The following is a 12948-nucleotide window of genomic DNA, read 5'->3' as shown; positions in this document are numbered from 1 at the left end:
GAGAGCTAGAATCTGTCTGCCTTGGGCTGTTTTTACATTGTGACAGCAGGTGCAGAGGATCCCCTGCCCGCTGTCACAATGGGGGGATTAGAGGGGTGCATTTTAGTAACATGTTACACGTCACACCCTAAATACTTGCATGCAATTTAGGGATAAATTATTGCCCCTGGGCATCAATGTTTGCATCTAAGGATGATCATCCAAGCTTAACCACAGGTAACAGTTGCATGTGCATTTGCCCAAGAACATATCTGGCCACAGCCAACTTGTCATTCATTCACATGAGAAAAATGGCTACAGCTAAAAGTAAACACTGGTGATTATGTCTGCATTATTCCACTAATCCTTGCTGCTAGAATTCGCAAACCAGTTCTAATCACCCATGTGAATGAGACCTTAAAGACCTGTAAAGACCCTTACAGACTACTTTTTGCTACAGGTAGGCCTATAATAAGGCTTTCCTGTAGCTTACCTTGGATATCTCCTAAACCTGCACAGTTTAGGAGATATCCCCTGTATTTGCATGTGCCGACGTCATTGGCACATGCGCACTGAAGCAATGGCACGTATGTCCCGTTTGCTTCAGTGAGTGTGACGTTTCCGGCGGCTCCCGCACGCATGTGCGGGAGTGACATCATTGCGGCTCTGGCCAATCACAGCCCCAGAGCCGCGATACCCGGAAGTAACCCCCGGGAGTCATGTTGCCGGCTGGTGCTGTGTACAGGCACTGCAGTGAGGGCTTCGATCTCAGGTGAGTATTACATAATGAGCTAGTAAGCTATGCATACTAGCTCATTATGCCTTTGTCTTGCAGGTGTTATTTTTTTTTTCAAAGTGGGTTTACAACCACTTTAAAGTACAACTAAAGGCAAAACTTTTTTTTTTTTAGATTTGGATATAGTGGGGAGTGATTAGAACACTTCTCAGCTTTTATTGCATTCTGAGTCTCTGTTAGGTAGATTCACCCTCTCTATTTGTCCTGTTTACCATTATCATAGAAAGTGAACGTTAAAGAAATTCCCAAATTTTGGGTTGTCCCTAAAAAAGTAATAGGGGGATAACTCCCAGTGGGGACACTAGTTCCGGTGACCTGGGGGGGGGGGGGGCAAGGCTATGGGACAGGAAGTAAAATGAAATCTCCCCAATGGGACACAGATGGCAAACATTAAACTGACAGGGGTTATAACCCTCCCTTACTCTATCCAAAATGAAAAAAAAGTTTTGCCTATAGCTCTACTTTATTGCTGGCAGTTCTTATTATCAGTTAAGATGTGTACCCTGTCTGTCCTAACAAAAGGTTAAAGATCTATAAGCTGGGCTTCTTGGATATATATGTTAATGAGGAGAAACTCAGTGTGTCCCTATTTTTTAGTGGGGACAGATTGCGTTTCTTCTCATTTCAAATTGTCCACAGTGCGTTCAGTCCGCCCGAGGCCTGCTCTGACCAAACACCTAGAAAGGTAAGAAATTTTTTTAAAATATTTATTTTGTCTGAATGTGAAAACATAACAAACATATAGTGGGGTTTTCCAAAATTTGACTGGAAACACACATTAAAGTTCCAAGGCATGGGTGGGTACATTGTCCCTCGTGTGCACAAGCTATTCAAAAATTCAAGATGCCTATAAAGTCCCATGTCTAAATCAGCTCCAAAGAAACAACTAGAAAGGTAAGAAATAAAGTGCCTCTAAGGCTAAAAGTGTTACTAAACCCAGGACCCTGCATTCACAATATCTGGTCTCCCACAGTACACAGACCATGGAAATGCAATTATTTTAGTAAAAACTGCTAAATGCCTTTTCTCATCAATAGTTAGAGCAATCTTGTGACTTCTATCAATGTCCAGCCAGGCACTGGTTAAAGCTTGTAGAAGGAGTTTTCTGACTGTGCTACGAGACTGCAAGACCCCTGACCCTCTGTCTGGACAGTGCTGATTGGCCCTGTGCTGATCATATGCATACTCCCAAGGAAAAAAAATAATTTATAGAAATACATACCGAACTGAGCATGTGCAGCCTGACTCCATAGACTCTATTTTATCAGAAATGATTAAGAGTCAGTGGAAGGAGGGGAGGATCAGACTGACCCACGCTGCCTGTGTTTATGGATGCAGGTAGTGTGGCTCAGGAATGATGGCAGCTCCCTTTAGTGGCCCTTGCTGAGAATGAGCAGCCAGGAGCACTGGTGGGGAACCCCAGGAGAGGGGGTTTGGGCTTAGAGTTGCCACCTGTCCGGGATTCACCTGGACAGTTCGGGTTTGGACTCATGCATCCAGGTTTCAGACTGCCTGAAACCCGGACACATTATTCAGACCGGACCATGGCTTCCAGATGCATCTGGATGAGAGGTGCTGACTGCCAAGGGGTGAGTGAGCTCACCATCCATCCCTGTCTGTGACTGAAGTCTCCCTCCTTCTCTCTCCTGCCTCTGAGTGAATACACTAAGGTAATTCAGGGTTGTCAGAGCACCCCTTACATCAGAGTTCCCCTTTACACCAGAGGCCACAGTATTCCCCCTTACATCAGAGTCCTCTCCGTACATCAGAGTTCTCAGTGTTCCCCCCTTAAATCAGGGTTCCCAGAGCATCCCTTATGTTATAGTCCCCAGAGTTCTCCCTTACATCAGAGTCTGCAGAGTCTCCCCTTACAGTATAAGGGAACTCTGCGAGTTCAGATGTAAAAAGGGGGACTCTTATTAAAGTGGAGTTCCACTCAAAAATGGAACTTCCACTTTTTGGATTCCTCTCCCCCTCCGGTGTCACATTTGGCACCTTTCAGGGGGGAGGAGGGAGCAGATACTTGTCTAATACAGGTATTTGCTCCCACTTCCTGGCATAGATCACCGCAGAGCTTGCCACTTCTGCCGCCTACCCCGTCCTCCACCGCTGTGTTCTGTGAGACACAGAATAAAGCAGGGACCCGAGAGGACGCGCAGCGCGACTCGCGCATGCGCAGTAGGGAACCAGGAAGTGAAGCTGCATGGCTTCACTTCCTTATTCCCTTACTGAGGATGGCGGCGGCAGCAGCCGAGAGCCGAAGGACGGGTCGGCTTCAGCTGCCGACATCGCGGGCTCCCTGGACAGGTAAGTGTCCATATATTAAAAGTCAGCAGCTGCAGTATTTGTAGCTGCTGGCTTTTAATATTTTTTTTTCAGCAAACCTCCGCTTTAACTTCATATGATTAGAAAGGTTATTTAATAGCAAAATATTTGTATAGTTTATACTATAAAAAAAAAAAAAAGCTGTGTGCCGCTAAAGTGTTCGGGTTTGACTTGAAGAAAAGGTGGCAACCCTATTTGGGCTGCTTGTGCAAAACCATTGCACAGAGCAGGTGAGTATGACATGTTTGTTATTTAAAAGAAAAAAGCAAAGCTTTAGAATCACATTAGGTATGCTGTGTGAATGAATGAGAACACAGTGGTGTAGTGGGTAGCACTCTCACCTAGCAGTAAAAAGGGTCGCTGGTTCAAATCCCAACCACGACACTACCTGGAGTTTGCATGTTCTACCTGTACCTGTGTGGGTTTCCTCCGCGTACTCCAGTTTCCTCCCACACTCCAAAGACATGCTGGTAGGTTAATTGGCTTCTGTCTAAATTGGCCCTAGTATATGAATGTGAGTTAGGGATTGTAAGCTCCTTGAGGGTAGGGACCGATGTGAATGGACAATGTATGTAAAAGCGCTGCGTAAATTGACGGTGCTATATAAGTACCTTAAATAATAATAATAATAAATAACATACATATAGTGGGGTGGGATTCTCAAATTTTACTGTAAAAGTGGAAATATACTTTAGGCTGACCACACAATAAAAACAATATAAGTTCAGTCCGTTCTCTGATGGTGCGCTATTTTCGTTTGTCTTTTTTCTGCCTGCCCTGACCTTTAACACTTGGCTCTGGCTGTAATCACTCAGCTATACTGTACTAACTTTTTGTTTTGTCTTTTGGCTTGCCCTCATTGTAGCTCTTACATACAACTTGTTCTTCGTCATTCCACTGATAATAGGCACTCATAGTCCAGATATTATAGTCCCACACAAAAACCTGCTAACATCTGGGTACTGTTAAGTGTACACTATGTCTAGCCTTAATACAAGAATCCACTTAACGTGGTTATAATGTCTGAGCCTCAGCCTACAAGCCAAATTTCAACATATCCAACCATTTCTATTTATTGAAAAACAAGGACAAAGAGCAACCTTCTGAAAGATACTTGGTCCCCTTTACTCCAAAGCTCTGAAGTAATAAGCAGTTCTTGGAAGTAATAAGCTTCAAATATTTCAGTATAACACTAGCATAAATATTGCATAATTATAATTCAAAATGTTCTTATACTACTGCAGTTATTAAAATAGTAATACTAATCACATAAATTCAGAATGACTTGCACATACATTACCTGCCTACAAAGGCTGCTTTCACCCTATAGCGTTTTATGATTTTTTGTTGCACTGGTCCCAATTCACTTTACTGTGTGTATGCCATCACGTTTGAGCAGGCCAAACAGCTGTATCCTCACAGTATATACAAACATACACATTACACACACCAGTAACAGCATACAGTGCTGTGAAAAAGTATTTGCCCCCTTCCTGATTTTTGAATTTTTTGCATATTCGTCACACCCAAAGCGATAGTAAACTGCTGAAAGAAAAAAGCAAAAAAAAACCCTGCAAGACAATACTATAATGTGCTATAGGTGCATAGCATACTAGCACAGTATGAAATATTTACCTAAGAACAAAGCTCCCGCAGCGCATCCAGTCACCACTGAGGGAGCTGACATGTTCCCTCTGCATTTCTTCCAGGATCGCTGGCTCCTGCGCTGTGAGTGGCCGGAGCCGCGATTACGTCACTCTCGCGCAGGAGCCCTTAGTTCCCGGCAAGTTCGCCGGGCCTGCAGAGCGCATGCGCCGCTGACATCAGTGGCTGCTTGCAGGGTCAATATCTCCTAAACCGTACAGGCATTATAGGCTTACCTGTAGGTAAAAATCACCAAGCAGGGTATACAACTGCTTTAATGCCCTGTACACACGATCAGACATTGATCGAACATTCCGACCACAAAATCCGTCGGATTTTTTTCGATGGATTTTGTGCCAAACTTGTCTTGCATACACACGGTCGCACAAAGTTGTCAGAAAATCCGATCGTTCTGAACGCGGTGACGTAAAACACGTACGTCGGGACTATAAACGGGGCAGTAGCCAATGGCTTTCGTCTCTTAATTTATTCTGAGCATGCATGGCACTTTGTGCGTCGGATTTGTGTACACACGATCGGAATTTAAAAAATCGGATTTTGTTGTCAGAAAATTTTATAGCCTGCTCTCAAACTTTGTGTGTCGGAAATTCAAATGGAAAAAAAGTCTGATGGAATTTCCGACAACACAATCCGATTGCACTTTTTCCGTCGGAAAATCCGACCGTGTGTACAGGGCATAAGTGATTCAGATCATCAAACACATTTTATTATTACACAAAGATAACCCGAGTAAATACAAAATGCAGTTTTTAAATGACGAGTTCATTTATTAAGGGAAAAAAAATGTCCAAACCTGTCTGGCCCTATGTGAAAAAATTATCCCCCCTTACTATATTATGAATGAACTGTGATTAACTTAATTATTTGGAAAGCCGAGTTAAATTTCGTTAAAGTGATTATAATAAATAATCATGAAATATCATTTAAAAAACTGCATTTTGTATTTACTGGAGCTGTCTTTGTGTAATAATATTTACTTGTTTGATGATCTGAATCATTTAGGCCTAATGCACACTGGACGTTTTTACAGCTGCTCCTAAGGGCATCAGGCATTTTTTTTTTTTACAGCTTAAAAACGCCTTTTAATGTTATTCTATGTGTCTATGCACACATAGGCTCTCAGTAGCTGTGACTGGCATAGGCGTGTGTACACAATTCCGACGCACAAAATTCCACGCATGCTCGGAATCAAGCAGAAGAGCCGCACTGGCTATTGAACTTCATTTTTCTCGGCTCGTCATACGTGTTATATGTCAGCGCGTTCTTGACGTTCGGAATTTCCGACAAGATTTGTATGACCGTGTGTATGCAAGACAAGTTTGAGCCAACATCCGTCGGAAAAAATCCATGAATTTTTTTGAATTTTGTTGTTGGAATATCCGATCGTGTGTACGCGGCATAAGAGTGCATTTGTACAGCTATTTTTTCCTGGCATCTGTACTGCCTTTGCAGTCGGTTTTTTAAAACGCCCTGTGTGCATGAGGACTTAAGTGTGACAAATATGCAAAAAAAATGTAAATATATGGAAGGGGGCAAATACTTTTTAGCACCACTGTACATGGGACAATTTCACTAACAAACATTGTATGTTAAAGTGTTTGTAAATCCTTACATACACACAGTGAAGTGACTGGCCTCGGGTGAGGAGATGAAACACATCCTTCTACAAAAGTTGTGCCTATTTATCTGCGGTCTTCTTATCTCTACATCTGTTCAAAGTGCTGAGTTATAAATATTGATCAAACTGTCAGAAAAAAGGGGATGGAGAGCAGGAGTTACACTCTGCAGAGCTCAGTGAGGAGAGCTCTAAAAGATGATTGGAGGGAAGAGACACATCCCCTTCCACATGGCACACAGGAACAATGCTGAGGCTGTCAATCAGCTGGAGGTCCTTCCCCTTTTACCATTTTTCTTTTGGTGTCACGAAAACCCAAGTGATTCATGCTGATAGCAGAGGAACGAAACAGCAGACAGAAATGACATGTAGTGCTCTAGATTGAGACAAGTACACACTATAGAGGGATATGCGTTCTTCATTTTTCATGCTTGAGGTTTACAACCACTTTAAGGAGCACATGTTTCAGAACTATATCTACACTAGTAAAGTGGTGGCATTTCTAAAAAAAAAAGTGAGTTTATAGATGGATGCCTACCTCTTACCACTAAGCGTGCTAACAAATGCTGTTCCATTAAAACATAGCAGTGTTTAACAGAGCAGGAAACAGAAAAGGTAAGTATTTAAAGAGGCGCTCCAGCCACCCCACCAAAAAATTTAAAGTCAGCAGCTACAAATATTAGGACACTTACCTGTCCAGGGATGCCACAATGTCAACACCCCAGCCAATTGTTTAATCGGCTCTCGGGTGCTGCCACCGCCATTCGTTGTAAGCCTTGTGAAGCGCGCTGTGCTTTGTGAATGGCCCGCCGGCTGGGGAAGGAGGAGGGTGGCTGAACTTATAAGGTACCTCGCCGCCTCAAGGTCTCCCGTCAAAAAGAGGTACCCACTCCCCCCCTGAAAGGTGCCAAATGCGGCAGCGGAGGGGGGGAGGAAGCAAACAAACGGAGCTTCCTCTTTTGGGTGGAGCTCCCCTTTAAGTATTTACCCCTTTCTTTTGCTGAAAGAAGCTTTTTGGTCAAGTTTATTTTTTCGACGGGGTTACTTCAACTCAATCGATGGATCAACTTGGGTACAACCAGCCTGCCCATAGATGGATCAGATCATGGCCGGTCCCTGCTGAACCAGCTGACATTTAATCAGTGCTGTCAACCGTCAGTAAATTTGTAAAAATCTGTGATTTTTACAGCTGTCTGTAACTATCAGGGGCTGATCATTTTCATGCTGTGTTGACTTTTGTAAGTGAAAACCAGTCAAATTACTTGTTATGGGTATTGTCAGTGTTTCATGTTGTGTTGCTACTGTTTAAATATTGATTGTCTTCGTTTTTAATGCGATTTTTCAAGTTGTCAGTAAAAAATGTGCTCTGCCAGTAAACTTTCCATGGGTTGCGATTAAAAAATGCTGCGAGAGGTTGGCAACACTGCAATCAATCCATCTATGGCTGGCTTACATTTCTTTTTCTGATCAAATATTTTGTTTTGCTCCATTCCAGCAGTGTTGCTCTGTGTCGCTGCAAATCATTAGCAAAAAAATCAGCTTTTGTATAGCCTGCTTAGCTTAAGTATTACTGTCATATAATGCATACACCTTTATAAAGCATACTAGTGGTCACCGGTCAATAAACTTATCACTATAACCAGTATGTTATTTGCAAATTCTATAAACTTTTGCCAGAGGGTGTCATAATATGAAAACAATCTAAAGGACTTAGTTACAAAGCAAAACGTCTTGATCTTGATGGACGCATACTGACGGCGCACTAGTTCCAGGGCAGTGACTCAGTGAATAGGTTTGGCTTCATTAAAGTTAAACTCCAGGCAGATATAAAAGACACAAATAATGGAGCCCTGTAATCATTAACACGACCATTAAATGTATTTATTTTAATACAAGCAGTGTAAATACCTGAATTTGACTTGGTATCAGCAGCTTGCAATCCTTGTGCAGCAAAGCTAGAGTGCGAGAAGAAGAAGCAGCACAAAGAGCCAGTCAGCTCATGTGCTGATATGAAGCAAGCTGATAGGAGGAGAGAAAGATGAGCTTAACGCTGTGCTGCTTCTTTTTTCACTGTGCAATCCAGGTTGACCTGGGCTCAAAGGAAGTGGGTTAAATGGTGTTGCTAATCAGACTGAGGACATCTAGCATCAGAAAAAAAGTATTGTATCATACACTTAAAGTGACCCTGTCAGCAAAAAGCCCCCAAAATACCTACCTTTACCACGACACATGCTACCAAATGCCACTCCATAGCAGTGTTTGACAGAGCAGGTAACAGAAGAGTTAAGTATTTAAAAAGGTGTTTTGCCCCCCCCCACCAAAAAAATTACACATCAGCAGCTACAAATACTATAGCTGCTGACTTTTAATATTAGGACACTTACCTGTCCAGGGATCCCGCAATGTCGGCACCCCAGCCGATTTTTTAATCGGCTCTCGGGTGCTGCCACCGCCATTCGCTGCCGCCGAACTTTCGAGTTATCAGGCCGCCTCGAGGTCTCTTGGAAGTGGGGAAGGGTACCTGTAAAAAACAGATACCCGCTCCCCCCCCGAAAGGTGCCAAGGATAGAAGTGGAGGGGGGAGGAAGCAAACAAGCGGAGCTTCCCCTTTACCCCCTTCTTTTGCAGAAAGTAGCTTTTTGGCCAAGTTTATTTTTTCTGATGGGTTTACTTCAGGGTCAGTAATATTAATGTGGTGTGCAATGGACAAGACAAGGGGTATTCAGAAGGGTGAACACAGAATTTAGGAGCTGCTGCATTTAGGTGAGGTTAAACCTCCCTCTCCTGAACATGGCAGATTCGACTTCAGGATAGGAACATTTTGACCGTCGGCCGCGGGAAACCGCGAAACGTGTCAAAAGCGTGTTTTGCTTATTTGCCACATTTTGTGTTTTCCCACGCCCGCGGTCAGGGTAGGCTAGCGTACATGTAGCCTAAAAGTGAAAAGGTAAATCTCTGCTGATTTTTACACCTATTCTGCCGCATACCTCATTCATTATTTAAAGCTATCCAAGATTTTGCGTTGAGGTCCATTTTAATATCACAACCCAAAGCATAAACAATTTTATCTACAGGTCTACTTTACTCTTTAGCACTTTCCATTGTGTATTTGTTCTCCTTTTATAGAAATGTGGAATTCTAGTGTGGAAAAATTTGTGTTTAACTCTTTTGCTCCCACCTCCATAAGTATTACAGCAATGGCACTACTGGAATGTAAACATTGTATACATTTTTTTTTCTTTTTTTACATTTCTTTTCACTTGACTGCTGGCTTTGTTATATCATTAATGCAGGTGGTTGTAAAGCCAAATTTGTTCAGTGGCATCACCAGCAGCAGGAAATTTGTCATTTAGTTTTGTTATTTAGTGACAGAAGTCATGTACAGATTGATGGGCAACAGGTACTCCTGACTCATGTGGACTGTTTATTGGATGCCATGATTCATTTGGATTACTTGGCTGGACATCATGATTGACATGAAGATGGCTGTGGTGTTGATGCACTTAAAACAGTACATCACACAACAACCTCTTCTTTTTCCCTAAGATTCAATAAAAAAAAATTTCAATCAGCTATATTGGCCACAAGGCAACTTTTTAAAGGAGACAAAAACATACACGCCTCTTTGCTGCAGCATTGCTGTGCCAACTTTAAGACTGAGAACTGAAGGATTACATGACCGCTGATTCCTTGGTTCTCTTTCTTCTCGGAGTGGAGAGCAGTGATTGTAAGGTCACTGCTCTCCACTCTGCCCCTCCAGTGCTCCCTGGAGTGACGCAGCTGGCTTCAGCTCACAGCCGCGTGCTGACAGCTGGAGCTAACTGTCAATCGGGTACCTGGGTGGATCCCAACAATATGATCGGGATACTTCCAGAGTCTGGAGCGGCTCTTTGGCATCAGCCAACAGCAGACTTTTACCCGGTGTACGTTAATTCTGGGTCACAGGAAAGCACAAGTAAATGCACTCCTGTGACCCACAAAAGAAGTATGGTCAAAAAAAAAGCTTTAGCAGATCACAGTGATACTGGAACCTACCATGCTGGTTCCAGACCCGCCCATGGGTGTGCAAAGCCTAGGAAACATGGCAGGGGTGCACATGGAGGAGGGAGGGACTTGTAGTAATGGGGGTATTTGGAAGCGGTCAGCCACGGAATCACTTCCATCTGACAGACAACAGTCAGCTTGCCAGATTTACCCACATATACATACACACACACATATATATATATATATATATATATATATATATATATATATATATATATATATATATTACAATCTTTGATAGACTATGAAAAACCTAAACCAAAAGCATTGTGTCTTGTCTCATATATAGTGATAGCTTGAACTTCGTAGTACTTTTAGGTCTCATGTACACGAGTTTACGAGTTTAGAAGCTTTTGCTGTTTTTTTGCCACAGCCCCTGAACTCAACTCAATAAAAGCCTGAGGAGGTTATTTACTAAAGGAAAATCCACTTTGCACTGAAAGTGCACTTGGAAGTGCAGTTGCTGTAGATCCGAGGGGGACATGCAAGGAAAATAAAAAACAGCATTTTAGCTTGCACATGACTGGATGATAAAATCAGCAGAGCTTCCCCTCATTTCAGATCTACCCCTTAGATTTACAGCGACTGCACTTTCCAGTGCACCTGCAGTGCAAAGTGGATTTGCCTTTAGTAAATAACCCCCATTGTGTTATTACGGCTCTGACAAATTAAAAAAGAATTGCTGCTAGTTTGTATATAACAACGCTGGTAATTAACCGATTACCATCTGGCAGCCCGTGCTGCAACAGGGCAACATGGGCAGGCTGGATCAGGTACATGTACGTCATCCAGCCAAGGCACACAATGTGCCACTCTTGCGACCTGTGTGTCAATTGCAGCTCCTGGTATCACGCCGCTTAGAGCTATATGATCACATGATCACAATGTCAACAAAGCTTTTATGAATTAATTTCATTCATAACACCTGTGATTCCTATAGTGATGCTATGATTGGCGCACAACTTTCACATGGTACCTGGGCCAATTACAGTGCCCTGTACCATGTGATAGCTGTGGGACAATCACAGCACAATAGTAATCTAGTAATCACAGCTGTTATGAATGTAACCCCTTCATGACAGTTCAAACCACGGTTACATTGATCATCACTATAAACAGCAATCAAAGTGTAAAAAAAATACCTAATGGTGACTATGACCACTATGGTGACAATGAACAACTATGTAAGTATGTAAAAAAAAAAAAGTAAAAAATAAGTTTAAAAAATTGAATAAAAAAACACTTTTTTTTTTTTTTTTACCAACTGTCACCACTCAGTGTCCTTGATCACCGCCACACAAGTCATATGATGACACTGTACTGCACTGGTGACAGTATGTTAAATAAAATCATAATTTCTTCATTTTTCAAAAAAATGTAATAAAAAATTCCAACTTTAAAAACTGGCCATGCCTCTTACTAAATACCTTGGACTGTCTACTTTACAAAAATGGGTAATTTGAGGGGCTTTTGTACTGTCCTGGCATTTTAAGGGCCTCAAGAAATGAGGCCATTAGTACAAATATATATATAACATAGTTTGAAGGCGCAATAACTTTCACAGACCAATTAATAAACACTTAAAATACATTTTGGCCATTTTGGCATTGATGAAAAATAAATTTGATGTTATTGGATATGTTTTATAACAAAGTAGAAAATATTTTTTTTGAAAAAATTGTTGGTCTTTTTTCTTTGTTGTAGCAAAAAATAAAAAACCCAGTGATCAAATACCACTAAAAAAGCTCTATTTGTGTGAAAAAAAATGATAAATATGTAATTTACGTACAATGTTGCATGACCGCGCAAATACTAGTTAAAGTAGCACATTGCCGAATGACAAAAAATGCCCTGGTCATGAAGGGGGTAACACCTTCTGGAGGTCAAGTGGTTAAAGTGATTGTAAAGGCAAAAATATATTTTTTTTAAATAACAAACAAGTTATACTTACTTGCTCTGTGCAATAGCATTGTCCCCAACCTTCTTCTTCTGGGGTTACCTGCCGGTGTTCTTGTCTCCTCCTCTTCCCCATGCACCACCTTAGGAAGCCGCTTCCTATGAGGGTGCATGTGTAGGATTGCTGTTAAGCGGGGCTGTGTGCATCCATACATAGACACACAAAGCGCATCTTGGCCCTGCCCCTCGCTGTCTGTTCACAGGATTTGACTGACAGCAGCAGGAGCCAATGGCTCCTGCAGCTGCCTCTCTGTCCTGTAAATGCAAGGAGAGAGCTGCTACAGACGGGCACAATGCTGGATCGAGTGAGGAAAGTATTTGGGAGAGGGCGATACAAATACTGGAACTTGTTTTACTCTAATGCGGGGAATGCATGAATGTAAAAAATGTCTTTACAACCACTTGAAGACTACCCCTAAGTAGGCATATAGAGACAGGTCATAGAGTTCAGAGTCTGGTAAAGAGTAGGACATGAGCCATATTTCCCCCCATAACTGGTTGCTAGGATGCGGTCAGCTGCATAGCTTTATTGCTTGCTAGGACGCTGGCTGCCAGTACCCTAGCA

This window comes from Aquarana catesbeiana, linkage group LG01 (genome assembly GCF_042186555.1).
Source record: "Aquarana catesbeiana isolate 2022-GZ linkage group LG01, ASM4218655v1, whole genome shotgun sequence".
Taxonomy (NCBI): domain Eukaryota; kingdom Metazoa; phylum Chordata; class Amphibia; order Anura; family Ranidae; genus Aquarana; species Aquarana catesbeiana.
The sequence above is the reverse complement of the archived record's forward strand: the minus strand, read 5'-3'. Positions refer to the sequence as shown.